Source organism: Mesocricetus auratus, unplaced genomic scaffold (assembly GCF_017639785.1).
Source record: "Mesocricetus auratus isolate SY011 unplaced genomic scaffold, BCM_Maur_2.0 Super-Scaffold_100029, whole genome shotgun sequence".
In the NCBI taxonomy this organism is placed as follows: Eukaryota; Metazoa; Chordata; class Mammalia; order Rodentia; family Cricetidae; genus Mesocricetus; species Mesocricetus auratus.
Window position 1 is genome coordinate 8369101 of NW_024429210.1, and position 17879 is coordinate 8386979.

A 17879-nucleotide genomic window follows, 5' to 3' on the forward strand; every position below is an offset into this window, starting at 1 on the left:
AATCAAAGGCCCTTATATCAGCCCACACACTTATGAACACATAATTTTTGACAAAGAAGCTAAAATATAAAATGGAAAAAAGAAAATATGTTTTACAAATGGTGCTGGTATAGCTGGCTGTCAACATGTAGAAGAATGCAAATAGATCCATGTCTATCGCTATGCTCAAAACTCAAGTCCAAATAGATCAAAGACCTCAATATAAATCCATTCACACTGAACCTCATAGAAGAGAAAGTGGGAAATACATTTGAACACATAGGGACAGGAAACCACTTCCTAAATAGAACATGAGTAGCACAGGCACTGAGAGCAATTAATAAATGAGGCTTCCTAAAACAGAGAAGTTTCTGTAAAGCAAAGAACGTGGTCAACAAAACATGATCAAATGGCTTCCTACAGAATGGGAAACGATCTACAGCAATTCTACATCTGACAGAGGGCTGATCTCCAAAATATACAAAGAACTCAAGAAACTAGAAGTCAAACTACCAAATAATCCAATTAAAAATGGGATACAGATCTAAACAGAATTCTCAACAGAATAATCTCAAATGTCAGAAAGACACAAGGAAATGCTCAACATCCTTAGTCATCAGGGAAATGCAAATCAAAAACACTCTGTGATTCTATCTTACACTGATTAGAATGGCTAAGGTAAAAAACACCAATGACAGTTTATGCTGGAGAGGATGTGGACAAAGGGGAATACTGCTCCATTGCTGGTGGGAGTGGAAAACAGTATGGTGATTTCGCAAAAAACTAGGGATCACCCTACCTCAAGACCCTGCAATACCCCGGTTAGGCATATACCTAAAGAGGGTACATTCACATGACAAGGACATTTGCTCAACTATATTTATAGCAACATTATTTGTGATAGCCAGATCTTGGAAACAGCCTAGATGCCCCTCAACTGAAGAACTGATAAAGAAAATATAGTATATATTTACACAATGGAGTACTACTTAGTGGTAAGAAACAATGACATCCTAAAATTCACAGGCAAATGGACAGAACTAGAAAAAAAACAACCTAAGTGAGATAACCCAAAACCAGAAAGACAAATATAGTGTGTACTCACTCATAAGTGGATACCAGACACAAAGCAAAAGATACCTAGTCTACAATCCACAACCCCAGAGAAGCTAGATAGAACCCTCTTCTAGAAACACATGGAAGCAGATGCAGAAATCCACAACTAACCAATGGGCCAAGTTCCTGGAGTACAATCAAAGTGTGGGAGGGGTAATAATATGACCAAAGAAGTCAAGACCATGATGGAGAAATCCACAGAGTCAGTTGACCTGAGCTAGTGAGAGATCACTGACTCAGGTCTGACAAATGGGGACCTGCATAATATAGGTGACAAAATGGTGTGACTGGGACAATACATGAGGCCACTGGCAGTGTGTCAAGATCTAACTCTAATGCACAAACTGACTTAGTGGAGACCATTCTATATGGAGAGATACCTTACTCAGCCTAGACACAGGGGAGTGGGGTGTGGAGAGGTGCTTTGGTCCTGCCTCAAAGAGATGATGGGACAGATTTAGTAGACTTCCTGGGGGAGGTCTTACCCTCTCTGAGGAGCAGATTAGAGGAGGTGGGATTAGAGGGAGTGGGAGGAGAGGAGGGAGGGGGAACTGGGATTGGAATGTAAAAAGTAAGTTAATAAAAATAAGAAAAAAACCCTTTAAGATAGTCCTCCAGGACCTTTTGATGTATGTAATTACATAAAACTTCGTTTTTTCTCTAGTTCAGAAGAAATGCTCCGCATAAACACTTGTACCTGACATCTTTATATATGGCCCTTTCTGGTCTCAAAAGTAAAGGACATTGATGCATCTTTGGAGATTATAGCTAATACAGCACACTGTCTGTAGAGGAAGAATCTGAGCAAAAAAAAAAAAAACCATTGTTTCATTTTCTGTGTGTTTGTGTAGTACAGTACCGAAGCCAGAACCTTGTGCGTGGTAGGAAAATGTTCTACTGCTGACTAAATTTCGAGCCCTAAAAGTCATTATTTCTTCAAAGCTGGAAACTGGAGGAAAGCAAAAGAGTCCCTGCATCATCAGTAGGGATGAAGTCCCAGGAAATCAGGACTCAGGAAATCCACGCTGCATCATCAGTAGGGATGAAGTCCCTGGAAAACAGGAAGTCCAACAGCCAGAGGAAGATGAAAATTCAAGAAGGACAAATTTGAAAGTTAGAGCCACAAGTGCTCAGGTAACTTTCTTTTCACCAGGTGGAAGACAGCAAATGCCCACTGATCACACTAGTCCAGGTAGGTTGGCAACACTGGTGTGAGGGCGGCCACTTTGTAGCGTGCCTTTCGGTTTCTGGCCAGGGAAGCTCCATTCAGTGGAACAGCATTTCAGTGGGTGTATCAAATGTCAAGGTGGCAGATTCCCTACAACTTACAGCTGCATCAAAGGCTGACTTTGGCAGCACTTCCTGGGCTATCATTTTATGAACAATATCACCACCCCCCAGACCTCTAATGTAAATGTAAACCTCAGCACGAATTCAGCCACATGTCTTTATCCCATGTCACCACATTCTTTTTTTTTATTTTATTTTCCAGTTTAAATTTAGATAAGAAACGAGGTTGCTTCACAAGTCAGTTCCAGGTCCCTCTCCCATTCCCTCCCCTCCTCCCGTGCCCTCCCACCAACCCCCCCCCCCCCGTTATCCCCTCATTTCCCCAGGGAGGGTGAGGCCCTCCATGGGGGTGTGCATAGTCTGTCATTTCATATAGGACAGGGCCTAGACCCTTCCCCAAGAGTTCAGGGTGAGAGTGCACCTCACATTGTTCTATGGGAGTCCAAAGTCCGTGTGTATACTTGGGATGGGTACTGATCTGCTGCCCAAGGCTCAATAGATTCCCTAGGCCTCTTCACTGACACCCAGATTCAGGGGGTCTTGATCAGTCCCATGCTGGATTCCCAGGCTAATGCCTGGGATTCAAGAGTTAACCTTTGTCTGGTCAGCTGTTTCTGGGGGTTAAACCAGCCCAGTCTTAATCCCTTTGATCATCAGTCCTCCCTCTCTGTTACTGGCTTTCTTGAGTTCAGCTCAGTACTTAACCAAGGGAGTCTGCCTCTTCTTTGATCAGCCACTAAATAAAGTTTCTGTTTCCCAGACTCTCTGGCCATAGGATTGTAGGCTGGCACTCCCCAGATCTATGTCTAAAATCCATATATGAGAGAGTACATGCCATGTTTCTCTTTTTGTGCCCATGTCACCACATTCTAATCTGATGATCAACATTCTGCCCGAGAATTCAGCACTTTTCTGTATTAGTGAAATTTATGTTCGGTGTAGAGGCTGATGATGTGTTGAGACCTCGCTGTGCACTTGTCAAGATTCTCACTCAGCACTCAAATGGATAATGTTGCCCTGATGATCACAGAGGCTCTTTATTAAGAAGCTAAGTGACTCATGTGTCATGTCAAATGACATCTCACTAAAACTTGGGCAAAGCTCTGTGAGTCATCTTGGATTGATAACCATTATAATTAAACATCTAAAACAATTTCTGCTCGGTACGATTTATAGAGAAATCTCAAAATTTTTATTTTATCTCAAGAAAGTTAGATATGGATGGCAAGCGGATCTAGCTGAAGAAGATTTAAGGCGGCTACCTCAGTGACTGCCACTATCTGGGCAGCAGTCAGCAGTCATTCTGCTTGGAGAGTGATGGTGCCAGATGGCTAACTGATTAGTCAAAAGCATTCCCATTTCAGCCTTCCTTCCTTCCTTCCTTCCTTCCTTCCTTCCTTCCTTCCTTCCTTCCTTCCTCCCTTCCTCCCTTCCTTCCTCTCTCTCTCTTTCTCTCTCTTTCTTTCCATCCTTCTTCCTCTCTCCCTTCCTCCCTTTCTTCCTTCTTTCTCTCTCCCTTCCTTCCTTCCTTTTAAAGGAAATTTCTATGACTTGAAAGCAGTCAGTGTCCCAGGATATCCAAGGACTATATCTGAAATAGATAAACTCAGGAAGAGTAGTGAGTAAATATATTTCTTTTACAATTCAAATATGGTATCAAGAGAGGACAAATCATGACGAAATAATGCTAGCCAAAGTACGCATGATGCAGTGACAGTTTCACAGAAAAGACAATGCTTAGAAGCATATCAGCATAACACTTTTTGAAGGCAGCTAAATAAATCATTTGGCCCCTATCTGTGCTGGAGCAACTGGTTATCGGGCAATAAAATACCACTAGTTAAAACTGAGATATATTGTTCATACTGGTTTTCTTTTTTTTTTATAAGCATCACTTTATTTAATCTTTGCAACAAGATTTATCTTATCTCTGAAAGATAAAAACAATCCTCAAGTTTTACATAAGAAGAATCAGACATGAGGAGATTAAATAACTTTCCCAAAGTCACACAGCTAGTAATTGCACAGTGGTGGTTTTAATCTTAGCAATGTCACTTTAGAACTGGAGCCAAAATCATCCAAGAAAGTTTCTTCTGTGCTCCTACACTTCCATGATTCCAAGAAAAGGCCTGTAAGACTGTGTTTTGTGTTATAATAAATTCATTATAGTTTTAAGACATCTCTCCTATCACACTATTAGTAAATAACACATGGCATTTAAGGGCCAAAGTTTGGGCTACAATCATGACCAAGAGAGATAATCTCTTCAGCAAATGTAGTTATCTCTTCCTCAGAACTCTATGTACAGTGAAGTGACAATCCTTCAAAAGCACAAGTTTGGGGTCCTGGTCTTCAATATTTGTGTCATAGTATGGAAAATTCAGAATATTAGTCCATTCCTCCTGAATCATCTGCACAGACCTTTCTCTTTAGGGACTGGAGAGGTGGCTCAGTCCTGCCCTTTCAGAGAACCTGGTTCTAGTCCCCTGCACTTATACTGAGTATCCCACAACTGCTGATAACTGTAGCTCCAGGGGATTTGATGCCTTCATCTATACACCAAAGGCACTGGCATACCCATCCTATACACTCATATGACCACCATGTATACACATAAATAAGAAAAATAAATCTAAAAACACCTTAATCCTAAAATTTCATGAGACTACACAATAAAGAGAAGCTTTGTATTATTGAATGACAGCTAGTCCTTAATTGCCTAGGATATTCTTAATGGGCTAGGATATTATTTTCTCCACATTAATGCAAGTCTTTGTTCCTCACCCACAACATTTTCAGTTACATGAGTTTATAAAGCTTGAGAGGCCAAAATAATGTATCAACATGTATCATGGTTACCCAACTTGGCTGTTTTTTTATACTAAAACAGCATGCATGTGTCCATCCATCCATTCATTCATCAAATAATTATTTTTATTTTATTTTATTTTCCAGTTTAAATTTAGATAAGAAACGAGGTTGCTTCACAAGTCAGTTCCAGGTCCCTCTCCCTTTCCCTCCCCTCCTCCCGTACTCTCCCGCCACCCCCACCCCCGTTATCCCCTCATTCCCCCAGGGAGGGTGAGGCCCTCCATGGGGGTGTCGATAGTCTGTCATTTCATATAGGGCAGGGCCTAGACCCTTCCCCAAAGTTCAGGGTGAGAGTGCACCTCACATTGTTCTATGGGAGTCCAAAGTCCGTGTGTATACTTGGGATGGGTACTGATCTGCTGCCCAAGGCTCAATAGATTACCTAGGCCTCCTCACTGACACCCAGATTCAGGGGGTCTTGATCAGTCCCATGCTGGATTCCCAGGCTGATGCCTGGGATTCAAGAGTTAACCTTTGTCTGGTCAGCTGTTTCTGGGGGTTAAACCAGCCCAGTCTTAATCCCTTTGATCATCAGTCCTCCCTCTCTGTTACTGGCTTTCTTGAGTTCAGCTCAGTACTTAACCAAGGGAGTCTGCCTCTTCTTTGATCAGCTACTAAATGAAGTTTCTGTTTCCCAGACTCTCTGGCCATAGGATCGTAGGTTGGCACTCCCCAGATCTATGTCTAAAATCCATATATGAGAAAGTACATGCCATGTTTCTCTTTTTGTGACTGGGTTACCTCACTCAGGATGGTTTCTTCTAGTGTCATCCATTTGCCTGAGAATTTCATGATTCCATTATTTTTTTCTGCTGAATAGTACTCCATTGTGTAGATGTACCACATTTTCTCTATCCACTCTTCGGGTGAGGGACATCTAGGTTGCTTCCAAGTTCTGGCTATTACAAATAAAGCTGCTATGAACATAGTGGAACAGACATCTTTGTTGTATGAATGGGCATCTTTTGGATATATGCCTAAGAGTGGAGTTGCTGGGTCTTGTGGTAGGTTTATTCCCATTTTTCTGAGGAATCTCCATACTGATTTCCAAAGTGGCTGAACCAGTTGGCACTCCCACCAGCAATGGAGGAGTGTCCCCCTTTCACCACATCCTCTCCAGCATAAATTGTCATTGGTGTTTTTTATTTTAGCCATTCTGACAGGAGTGAGATGGTATCTCAGATTTGTTTTGATTTGCATTTCCCGGATGGCTAAGGATGTTGAGCACTTTCTCAAGTGCCTCTCAGCCATTTTAGACTCCTCTATTGAAAATTCTCTATTTAGTTCTGCAGCCCACTTTTTAATAGGGTCCTTTGGTGTTTTGGAGACTTGCTTCTTGAGTTCTTTGTAAATTTTGGAGATCAACCCTCTGTCAGATGTGGGATTAGTGAATATTTTTTCCCATTCTGTGGGCTGCCTTTTTGTCTTGCTGACTGTGTCCTTTGCCTTACAGAAGCTTCTCAGTTTCAGTAGGTCCCATTTATTAATTGTTGATCTCACTGTCTGTGCTACTGGTGTTATGTTCAGGAAGCTGTCTCCTGTACCAATTCGTTCAAGGGTACCACCCACTTTCTCTTCTAAGAGGTTCAGTGTGGCTGGATTTATGTTGAGGTCTTTGATCCATTTGGACTTAAGTTTTGTACATGGCGATAAACATGGATCGATCCGCATTCTTCTACATGCCAGTCTCCAATTATGCCAGCACCATTTGTTGAAGATGCTTTCTTTATTCCATTGTATATTTTTAGCTTCTTTGTCAAAGATCAGATGTTCGTAGGTGTGTGGGTTAATACCCGGGTTTTCAATTCGATTCCATTGGTCTACCTGTCTATTTTTGTGCCAATACCAAGCTGTTTTTAGGACTATAGCTCTGTAATAGAGCTTGAGGTCAGGGATGGTGATGCCTCCGGACGTTGCCTTGTTGAACAGGGTTGTTTTGGCTATCCTGGGTCTTTTGTTTTTCCATACAAAATTGATTATTGTTCTTTCAAGGTCTGTGAAGAATTGTGCTGGGATTTTAATGGGGATTGCATTGAATCTGTAGATTGCTTTTGGCAGGATTGCCATTTTTACTACATTGATCCTACCTATCCAAGAGCATGGGAGATCTTTCCATTTTCTGAGGGCTTCTTTAATTTCTTTCTTTAAAGATTCAAAGTTCTTATGATACAGGTCTTTCACTTGTTTGGTTAGCATTACCCCAAGGTATTTTATGTTGTTTGTGGCAATTGTAAAGGGTGATGTTTCTCTGATTTCTCTTTCAGCCCTTTTATCATCTGTATATAGTAGGGCTACTGATTTTCTTGAGTTGATCTTGTAGCCTGCCACTTTGCTGAAGGTGTTAATCAGCTGTAAGAGTTCCCTGGTAGAGTTCTTTGGGTCATTGATGTAAACTATCATATCGTCTGCAAACAGTGAAAGTTTGACCTCTTCCTTCCCAATTTGTATCCCCTTGATCCCCCTTTGTTGTCGTATGGCAATAGCTAGAACTTCAAGTACCATGTTGAAAGGTATGGAGAGAGTGGACAGCCTTGTTTTGTTCCTGATTTTTAGAGGAATTGCATTGAGTTCCTGTCCATTTAGTTTGATGTTGGCTGTTGGTTTACTGTATATAGCTTTTATTATGTTTAAGTATGTCCCTGTTATTCCAGATCTCTCCAAGACCTTTATCATGAAGGGGTGTTGGATTTTGTCAAAGACTTTTTCAGCATCTAGTGATATGATCATGTGATTTTTGTTTTTCAGCTTGTTTATATGGTGGATTACGTTGATGGATTTTCGTATGTTGAACCATCCCTGCATCCCTGGGATGAAACCTACTTGATCGTGGTGAATGATTGTTTTGATGTGTTCTTGGATCCGATTTGCCAGTATTTTATTGAGTATTTTTGCATCAATGTTCATGAGGGATATTGGTCTGAAGTTCTCTTTCTTAGTTGTATCTTTGTGTGGCTTGGGGATCAAGGTTATTGAAGCCTCATAGAAAGAGTTTGGCAAAGACCCTTCTGCTTCTATTGTGTGGAACACTTTGAGAAGAATTGTTATAAGCTTTTCTTTGAATTTCTGGTAGAATTCTGCAGTGAGGCCATCTGGACCTGGACTTTTTTGGTTGGGAGACTTTTGATGACAGCTTCTATTTCCATAGGGGTATAGGTATATTTAAATTGCTTATCTGTTCTTGATTTAGTTTTGGCAAATGATAGCTGTCTAGGAAGTCATCCATTTCCTTTAAATTTTCGAATTTTGTGGAGTACAGGTTTTCAAAGTATGACCTAATGATTCTCTGGATTTCCTCAGAGTCTGTTGTTATGTCCCCCTTTTCCTTTCTGATTTTGTTAATTTGCGTGTTCACTCTCTGCTGTTTGGTAAGTTTGGACAAAGGTTTGTCTATCTTGTTGATTTTCTCAAAGAACCAACTCTTCTTCGCATTGATTCTTTGTATTGTTTTCCTGGTTTCTACTTTATTGATTTCAGCCCTCAATTTGATTATTTCCTGGCGTCTACTCTTCCTGGGGGGAGCTTGCTTTTTTGTATTCTAGAGCTTTCAGCTGTGATGTTAATTCTCTGGTATAACTGTTCTCCTGTTTCTTCATGTGAGCACTTAGTGCTATGAACTTCCCCCGTAGCACTGCTTTCAAAGTGTCCCATAGGTTTGGGTATGTTGTGTCTTCATACTCATTGAATTCGAGGAAGTCTTTAATTTCTTTTTTTATTTCCTCTTTGACCCAGGGATGGTGCAGTTGAGCATTATTCAATTTCCATGAGTTTGTAGGTTTTCTGCAATTTGTGTTGTTGTTGAATTCTAATTTTAAGGCATGGTGGTCTGATAAGATGCATGGAGTTATTCCAATTTTTTTGTAGCTGCTGAGGTTTGATATGTTGCCAAGTATATGGTCGATTTTTGAGAAGGTTCCATGTGGTGGTGAGAAGAAGGTATATTCTTTTTTATGTGGATGAAATGTTCTATAGATATCTGTTAATCCCAGTTGGGTCATTACTTCTATTAGACCCTTTGCTTCTTTGTTGAGTTTCTGTCTGGTATTCCTGTCTAGTGGTGAGAGTGGTGTGTTGAAATCTCCCACTATAACTGTGTGGGGCTTTAGATGAGATTTAAGTTCTAATAATGTTTCTTTAACGAATGTGGATGCCTTTGTATTTGGGGCATAGATGGTCAGGATAGACACTTCATCTTGGTGGGTTTCACCTGTGATGAGTATGTAATGACCTCCTTCATCTCTTTTGATTGATTTTATTTTAAAGTCTAGTTTGTTAGATATTAGGATTGCTACACCTGCTTGTTTCTTGGGTCCATTTGATTGAAAAAATTTTTCCCAACCTTTAACTCTCAGGTAATGTCTGTCTTTGAGGGTGAGGTGTATGCAGCAGAAGGAAGGGTTCTGTCTTCGAATCCATTCTGCTAGTCTGTGTCTTTTTATGGGTGAGTTAAGGCCATTAATATTGAGGGATATTAATGACCATTGATTGCTCATCCTTCTTCGATTTGCGATGGTTGTTGTTGGTGGAATTATGTGTGGAATTTCACCCCTTTGTTCTTTTGGCTGTTGGTAGAGAGGGATTCTCTAATGCTTATGTTTGTCTGGTTGTAGTTAGCTTCCTTGGGTTGGAGTTTTCCTTCCAAAATTTTCTGTAGGGCTGGGTTAGTGGACACATATTGCTTGAATCTAGTTTTGTCATGGAATATCTTGTTTTCTCCGTCTATAGTGATTGAGAGCTTTGCCGGGTATAGTAGTCTGGGCTGGCATCCATGGTCTCTTAGTGTAGGTAGAATATCTATCCAGGACCTTCTGGCTTTCAGAGTTTCCATGGAGAAATCAGGTGTAATTCTGATAGGTCTGCCTTTATATGTTACTTGACCTTTTTCCTTAGCTGCTCTTAATATTCTTTCTTTATTCTGTATGTTTGGGGTCTTGATTATTATGTAGCAAGGGGATTTTTTTTTTGGTCCACTCTATTTGGTGTTCTGTAGGCTTCTTGTACCTTCATTGGGATGTCTTTCTTAAGGTTGGGAAAGTTTTCTTCTATGATTTTGTTGAATATGCCTTCTGCCCCTTTGAGGTGGATTTCTTCTCCTTCTTCTATACCTATTATTCTTAGGTGTGGTCTTTTCATGGTGTCCCATATTTCCTGGATGTTTTGTGTTAAGGATTTGTTGGATTTAAGGTTTTCTTTGGTTGATAAATCCATTTCTCCTAGTGTATCTTCAACACTTGAGATTCTCTCTTCCATCTCTTCTATTCTGTTGGTAATGCTTGTATTGGTAGTGCCTGACTGTTTGTCCTGCTTTTCTATTTTCTGCCTTTCTTCAGATTGTGTTTTTTTAATGTCTCTATTTCAGTTTTCAACCCTTGCAGTGTTTGCATTGCTTCTTGCAATTTTCTGTTTATCTGTTCGTCTGTTTGTTGCCTTTTATGAATTTTTTGGTTTGTTCTTTCTTCCATTTCTTGCATTTTTTTGGTTTGCTTTTTGGTCCATTTCTCGCATTTTGTGCTTTGTTTCTTCTTCCATTTCCTGCCTTTTTTGGTTTGTTTCTTCTTCCATTTTTTTCATTTTTTGCTTTGTTTTTTTCTACCATTTCTTGCATTTTTTGCTTTGTTTCTTCTTCCATTTCCTCCCTTTTTTGGTTTGTTTTTTCTTCCAATTCTTGCATTTTTTGGCTTGTTTTTTTCTTTCATTTCTTGCATTTTTTGCTTTGTTTCTTCTTCCATTTTCTGCCTTTTTTGGTTTGTTTTTTCTTCCAAGTCTTGCATTTTTTGGTTTTTTTTTTCTTCCATTTCTTGCATTTTTTTGGTTTGTTTTTTCTTCCATTTCTTTGAGGGATTTTCCTATATCCTCTTTTAGGGCCTCTATCATTTTCGTGAAAGTGCTTTTAAGGTTGTTCTCTTCTGCTTCATTCGCATTGGAATGTTGGGGTCTTGCTGGTGTGGAGTCTCTAGAATCTGGCGGTGTCATATTTGTTTTTCTGTTGCTGACTGTGTTTTTGTATTGTCTCTTTCCCATCTCTTCTTCTAGTGGGTGCAGAAAGAGCCCCTTACTGGTCTGGGGACCAGAGTTCCCTTTTGGTGGGTGCTAGCAAGTCCAATAATCTGGTGGTTCTTCTATTCCTTGTCCAAATGCTGGTCCCGTGGGTGGAGATGAAGAACAGGAATCTGGGGCACTTAGCCTCCTACCTGGTCTCCTGGACTCTATGCTGGATCCTGTTGTACCTGATCTGGAACAGCTACTCCCCTGGTCTCCCTGCTTCCTCTGGTTTCCTGGTCTCGTTGGTGGGAGAGAAGATCTGGAGTATATGGTGCTTGGCTCCCGCTGGGATTGGGAGCTCTGTGCAGTTCCCAGGCGATCTGCAGGCACTGGAACGCAGGCCGGGAAGCTGGCCTGTTTACCTGATGCTCCAGGAGGAACAGCTGCTTCCCTGGACTCCCAGCCTCCTCTGATTTCCTGGTCTCATTGGTGGGAGAGAAGATCTGGAGTCTGGGGTGCTTGGCTCCCATTGGGATTGGGAGCTCTGTGCAGTTCCCAGGCGATCTGCAGGCACTGGAACACAGGCCGGGAAGCAGGCCTGTTTACCTGATGCTGCTGGAGGAACAGCTGCTTCCCTGGAGTCCCCCATACTGGTTTTCTAAAACACTATGAAAAAATAAATGGGAACTTTGTTAATAATAATTTTAAAATGATATTTAACATTGAAATGATAGGTGTAATACATTAAATAAAATATGCCATTATTTTTATTATTTCTTCTTACTTTTTTTGAGGCAGTCACAAACTCACAGAATTCATGCACCTCTGTTTCCTTATCTCCTATTGCTTATTGAAAAGATGCTGGCATTGTGGACCATTCTATTATTTGAACAGTGTGATTGTTGCTGAGAATATGACATCAGGGAAAATCCATCAGCAGTGGAGTGCGATAGCATTTTCAACAAGTATGTTGCAATGTTCCTATATGACTGGGTGCCATTGGACCTTTTCATTTGATTGTTGGCTCCCCAATAATGAAATGGAGACATTATTAATTTTTAAAACTTGGCTGATAGATTAGACTCATTTCTACCTCACTCTTATAACTTAAATGAACCCATATCTCTTAATCTACATTCTTTTATGTGGCTCAGTTACCTTTACTCTGTGCTAACCTTGCTGCTTCCTCTCCTTCTGGCTGATACTCTGCCTTTCCTCTTCCCAGCATCCTCTGTGACCGGAAATCCTGCCTAGCTATTGGATGTTCAGCTTTTTATTAAACCAGCCAGAGTGGCACATCTTCACAGTGTGCAAAAAGATTATTCAACAACAACTGGGAGGGCCTTCATCGTGAGTTTTGAACTTTCCCCAAAAGAAAACGTAAGCTACATAGACCATCTTAAAATGTCTTGTAGCCACACCAAAAAGTAAGAACGGCTGAACATGATGTGCACCTTTAATCACAGCGCTCAGGAAGCAGAGGCAGATGGATTCTGTGAGTTTGTGACTGCCCCCCCAAAAATAAGAAGAAATGACAAAAATAATGGCATCTTCTATTTAATGTATTATAACTATCATTTCAGTGTTAAATATATTTTTTAAATTATTATTAACAAAGTTCCCATTTATTTTTCCTAGTGTTTTAGAAAGCCAATATGAACAATATGTCTCAGTTTTAACTAGTCGTATTTTATTGCCTGATAACCAGTTGCTGCAACACAGATAGGAGCCAAATGTTTCCTTTAGCTGCCTTCAAAATGTGTTATGCTGATATGCTTCTAAGTGATTGTGCATTGTTTATAATTTATGATACATTTGATATTATGTGATATTACAGTATTATTTGTAATACTAGAGCATACATAATCCCGTCCATGCTGCAACAGAAACAATTACCAAGGATGAAAAATATTCACAGTTGTGAAATATACTTTTTCATTATTTATGCGCAAATCATGCTATTTTAATTTTTTAGCTAAACATAGTCACATGATAAGCAGGTTCTACATCAAAGCTCAGAAATATTACATGAGGCAGACGAGAACATAATTAGTGTAAGCCTAGGGATCCTGGACCATGACTTCATTTTGTTGATAGTGGTTCCTCCATGTACCAACTGTGTTCCCAATTTGCATTCACTATAATAAGCAGCTACTATGACTTCAGTTTGGTTAGCTAACTAGAGTCTAAGGTTTAGATAGGAAGACAAAAAGCATAGGAAAATACTCTCAATCGTATTGCATATAAAATGGGGTGGGGGCTAGGCTAGAATCAGGCTCATTAAATTTTTCTATATCGAGTCAGAGAGCAAATATTCTAGACTTGTGGATCACATATTTATCATGAGATTATTCTCTGTGATAGCAAAGAAGCAATAAATGAGTGTGGACAGATTTGGTCCAGTGGCTAATGTTTGGTCACTATGAGAGGAGGTCAAGGACAGTGGGCACGTGCCATTTGCATGTCTCCTAAACATTGTTGCCTAATTGAACACAGATTCCCACTGCGGCTTCCCTGTCTGTTGTGTCACAGTGCTCTGGACAACAACTTTAAAATCCAAGGGCACAGAAGCTCATATCATTCCTGGGTGATTCTAGAGCCCTATCATCAGGGAGAGTCTGGTTTTAATAAAATAGACATTTAGGTATGTGGAATGAAGACAGTAATACTATATAATATGTTTTTAAGTTTAGTGTGAGTTAGATACAATCTTTTTCAATGTAATTTTTGGGAAAGAAGGCTTGTTACTTACATTTTTTCCAGGATAGGCTTTTCTCGAAATCTACCTATTCTCAGCAGAAAAATACAATCATTTTGCCTCTGTTCAGACTCATATCTGAAGAGGAAGAATGATAGTGCTGGATGTTAGTGCCACACGCCTTTAATCCCAGCACTCGAGAGGCAGAGGCAGGCAGATCTCTCTGTGAGTCTGAGGCCAGACTTGTCTACAGAGTGAGTTCCAGGACAGTCTCCAAAACAATACAGAGAAACCCTGTCCCGAAAAACAAAAACAAAAACAAAAAACCAACAAAAACAAAAAAAAAAAGAAGAAAGAAAGAAAGAAAAAGAAAAAAAAATGGTAGCACCAGAGGTTTCAATTCAGTGTCCAAAAGAAGTCTAGTCTCCTTTTAGCAGAGGTAACAGAAACTTTGTAGGTAAGGGGAAGGCTATTTCTGGATCCCTCATGGGATGCTTTAAATGTAGAATCATGGGAAAACAGCATTAGGCTAGGATGGATTTCTCTGTAGATTAGGAAGGCAAGTATTAAGGCCCACGAGTGTTCTAGAAAACACTGGAGAAGACTACTCTGCTCTATAAGAACTGAGTTAATGTTGTTCCTGGTGGCTTTTGTCTGTTTTTAAGTGGATACTTCATAGGGCCATACTTTTTTTCCCATGTAAATTCTACAATTCCAGAATGGTGGTTATGGAAGTTTGTCAGTGTACTATCAGGACCGGATCCTGGCTCTGCTATGCTTTTATCTCATGAACAACTAATGAAAAAGGGATTACTCATTGGCTTTAGGGGTCAGTGAGTTTTGATATCTCATTCAACCCCAAGAGTGGCTTCTTGGGGTGCAAACCACTGAGTAGAAAGCACTGAAGGCAGCATTAATCCTGCTTGCCACAGAGCCCTGGAGAGGTAGCACTTTAAGTATAACATCTTAGAGACGGAACAGAGGAGAGAACAGAAGTGACCTGCTCACGGCCACCCAGCTCATGGTGGCTGAGTTAGGACATGCATCCCAGCCTGCGTCGCAAGCAGTTTCTGTCATACTTGTTACAGATGTTTCCATGTTGCCTCCTTTCTCTGTCAGAAAGCTGTTTCCTGTCCCACTCACCCTCTAGAGTTCTTCTCTGTCCTTGTTGGATGCCAAACTCTCTCACACAGATTAATCATTTACTGTATCTAATGCAAACCAAAACTCTGTCTTGTTATTCTCATCCTACACATTGAGAAAGATTATAGCTGGATAAGTGGTGCACTCCAGAAGACATAGTCAGTAAGTGACAGTGATTGTGATATGGATCTCTCCATTCCAACTCCAGTGTTTAGAGCTGGTATACTCAACTGACAAACATATTAAAAATATTTGGCTAGATTTTGAATACGTTAACTCAATAGTAGATTTGCAGATGGAAAAACAGAATAACCGTCATCTTCCTTACTCTGAAAATATCTGCTTGGTTTGAAGTTGTCACTGTGTCTATTCTTCCTGGTCCTTGCTGCAATGTTACTTTCCCAAATTGGAGCTACAAGTGGGGAAACAAATGATATAGACAATTGGCCAAATGGAGAAATAGTCTTTAGGTTTAGCTGGGTTGGAAAACAGCCAGACAACAAACAGTAGAAGTCTCATCTTTCAAGACTAGAAACTCAATGCTTTAAAAATCTTAAAGACGGTTAGCATTGAGTCCGTGAGTAGTACAAGTATGTGGAATAGATATTGTTCAGTTATATGGTTGTAAGTAGTTTGTTTCCACTATACATGTGCACATGGTTATATACTGGGGGTTCCCATAGATATCAACTCCTCTGCACTTCTATTCTCCTCTGCCATTTAGCAGGCTGACAGAAATGCCTTGGTTTATGGAACTTCTCAAAGGGGATGCCATGGGAATTGATGTGGACCCAGGAAGGATGCATGGACCTGCTCACAGAGCTACAGTTCAGGTCTGAAGTGAGTCAAAGGTATTGCCACAATCTACCCCCTGCCCAAGTCAAGGACACTTTTACTTTGTCATATTACCAGTTTGTTGTTGGCTCATCAGAAAGACATTAGGCTGATATCTGTCATCTTCTCTACTTTAGCTAGTCCTAAACTCGTTAGCATTGGTCCTGATTTCCCTCTTCACCTGCCATCCTGGATGTTCCTCACTCTCAGCCAATTGGTGAGTTGACTTGCAGGGTCCATGTTTTTCTTCCTGGGGTCTCTGGCCTTTGTCAATGTGTGGTCGTTGCCAATACTCTACTATTGTTCTTCCAGCCATGGTAGTACCAAGAAGTGCCTTGTGTCTTTAGTGCTCCACACATGTTTCTTGCTAAATACTTGGGAGCAGAAAAGTCAATTTTTAATGGTGGATCTGGTTGATTACCCCTAACAATGTAGACAACGTCTTTTATCCCCTCCTGGTTCACAGAAGTGAAAAGTGCAGCATGGCCAGGCAGTAAATATAGTTTTAGTTTCAGAAGAAATGTTGTGGACAGTAAGATGTCTCAGTGGCAGAAGATGCTTGCTGCTAAGCCTGAGGACACCATGGAAACAAAGAACCAACTCCTAAAAGTTGTCTTCTCACCATGCCATGGCATGCATATACCCACCTCTCACTAAACAAATTACTAATCTTTAAATCCCAGAGAAAGACTCTTCATGGTGCTCTGCTCACTCATGGAAGCACTCTCTTTCTTCCTAGCCCCAACCTAAGACTCAGAAGCTCTAACCCAAGGAACCTTGAGGACTAGTGATGGAATGTACATATTCAACAAAAGAATATTGTGCATTCTAGGTCATAGAGCAGCATATTGTGTCTAGAGTTTTGTACAAACCACTTAGAAAGTCTTAGAAAATAGATTCATGCTTACTCAGATTGTGAACTCTAAACTGGCACCAAAATGGAGACTTCAGTAGAATTTGCTGTTTTATTTTTCCTCAGATGACTTGTTTCCAACTGGTGTTCTACATGGCATTGCCACTGAGTGTCCCATGTTCCCATGCTTATATATTCCCATTAAGTAACAATACACTTTTGGTCACATGGTCAGAACATAGATAACTCATCATCTCAGTTATTGTAATGAAAATACGACCTGTATCAAGAGGCAATAATATGAGACTCTGACCTGTCTAAAGTATGAGGGAAGTAGTGATAATTAAGCATACATTGGAAGCTATCCAGAACTGAATTAGCTGAAAAGGAGTAGGAGCAATATCACCAGCATTTGTGAGCATTACACGTTCAAGAAAAGGAAAGATGGTTTCTTGCTTTGAGTAAGAGTTAAGGTGCACTATGTGAGAGAAACCTGGAGAATAAAGACTTAATGGGCCTCATTGGTCATGTATATTGAGAAGTCATTGAATCATGGTATGTCTTCAGGCTTCTGTGTGGGAAAAAGTACATGTTAGAAGAAAAAGATCAAGAAGTCACTGAATCATGGTATGTCCTCAGGCTTCTGTGGGGGACAAAAGTATATGTTAGAACAAAAAGATCAATCCAAAATTTCCCTTGTGCAGAATAAAGGATGTGTTAGAAGGGACCAGTAATATGATGTAATAGGAGTCCCCTGAATGGTCTAAGTGGGAGATGGTTGCCTGACCCTTAGGGGTCCATCAATCAACCATGTTTCTATAGTTCTTGCTGATTCATAGGTTGGGGAAGAGACATTTGTGTCTGCTGGAAAGCATTGATCTCTTGGGGATTTATGTGACTCCTTTGTTCTCTGAAGGCACAGATTTTGGAGTCACAAGTAGAGGTGTAGAACATGCTTATCCATACTGACACTGATAAAAATGTATGGGCATAATCTCAGTAGAGAAACTGGGCAAAGGTCATGGAGTATGGCTCTACCCTTGAGTATTTTCTCTTAAAACAGCTTTCAGGGAATAAAAAATGTCTTCTCCATGGACTTGTATTTCTACAGTCTTA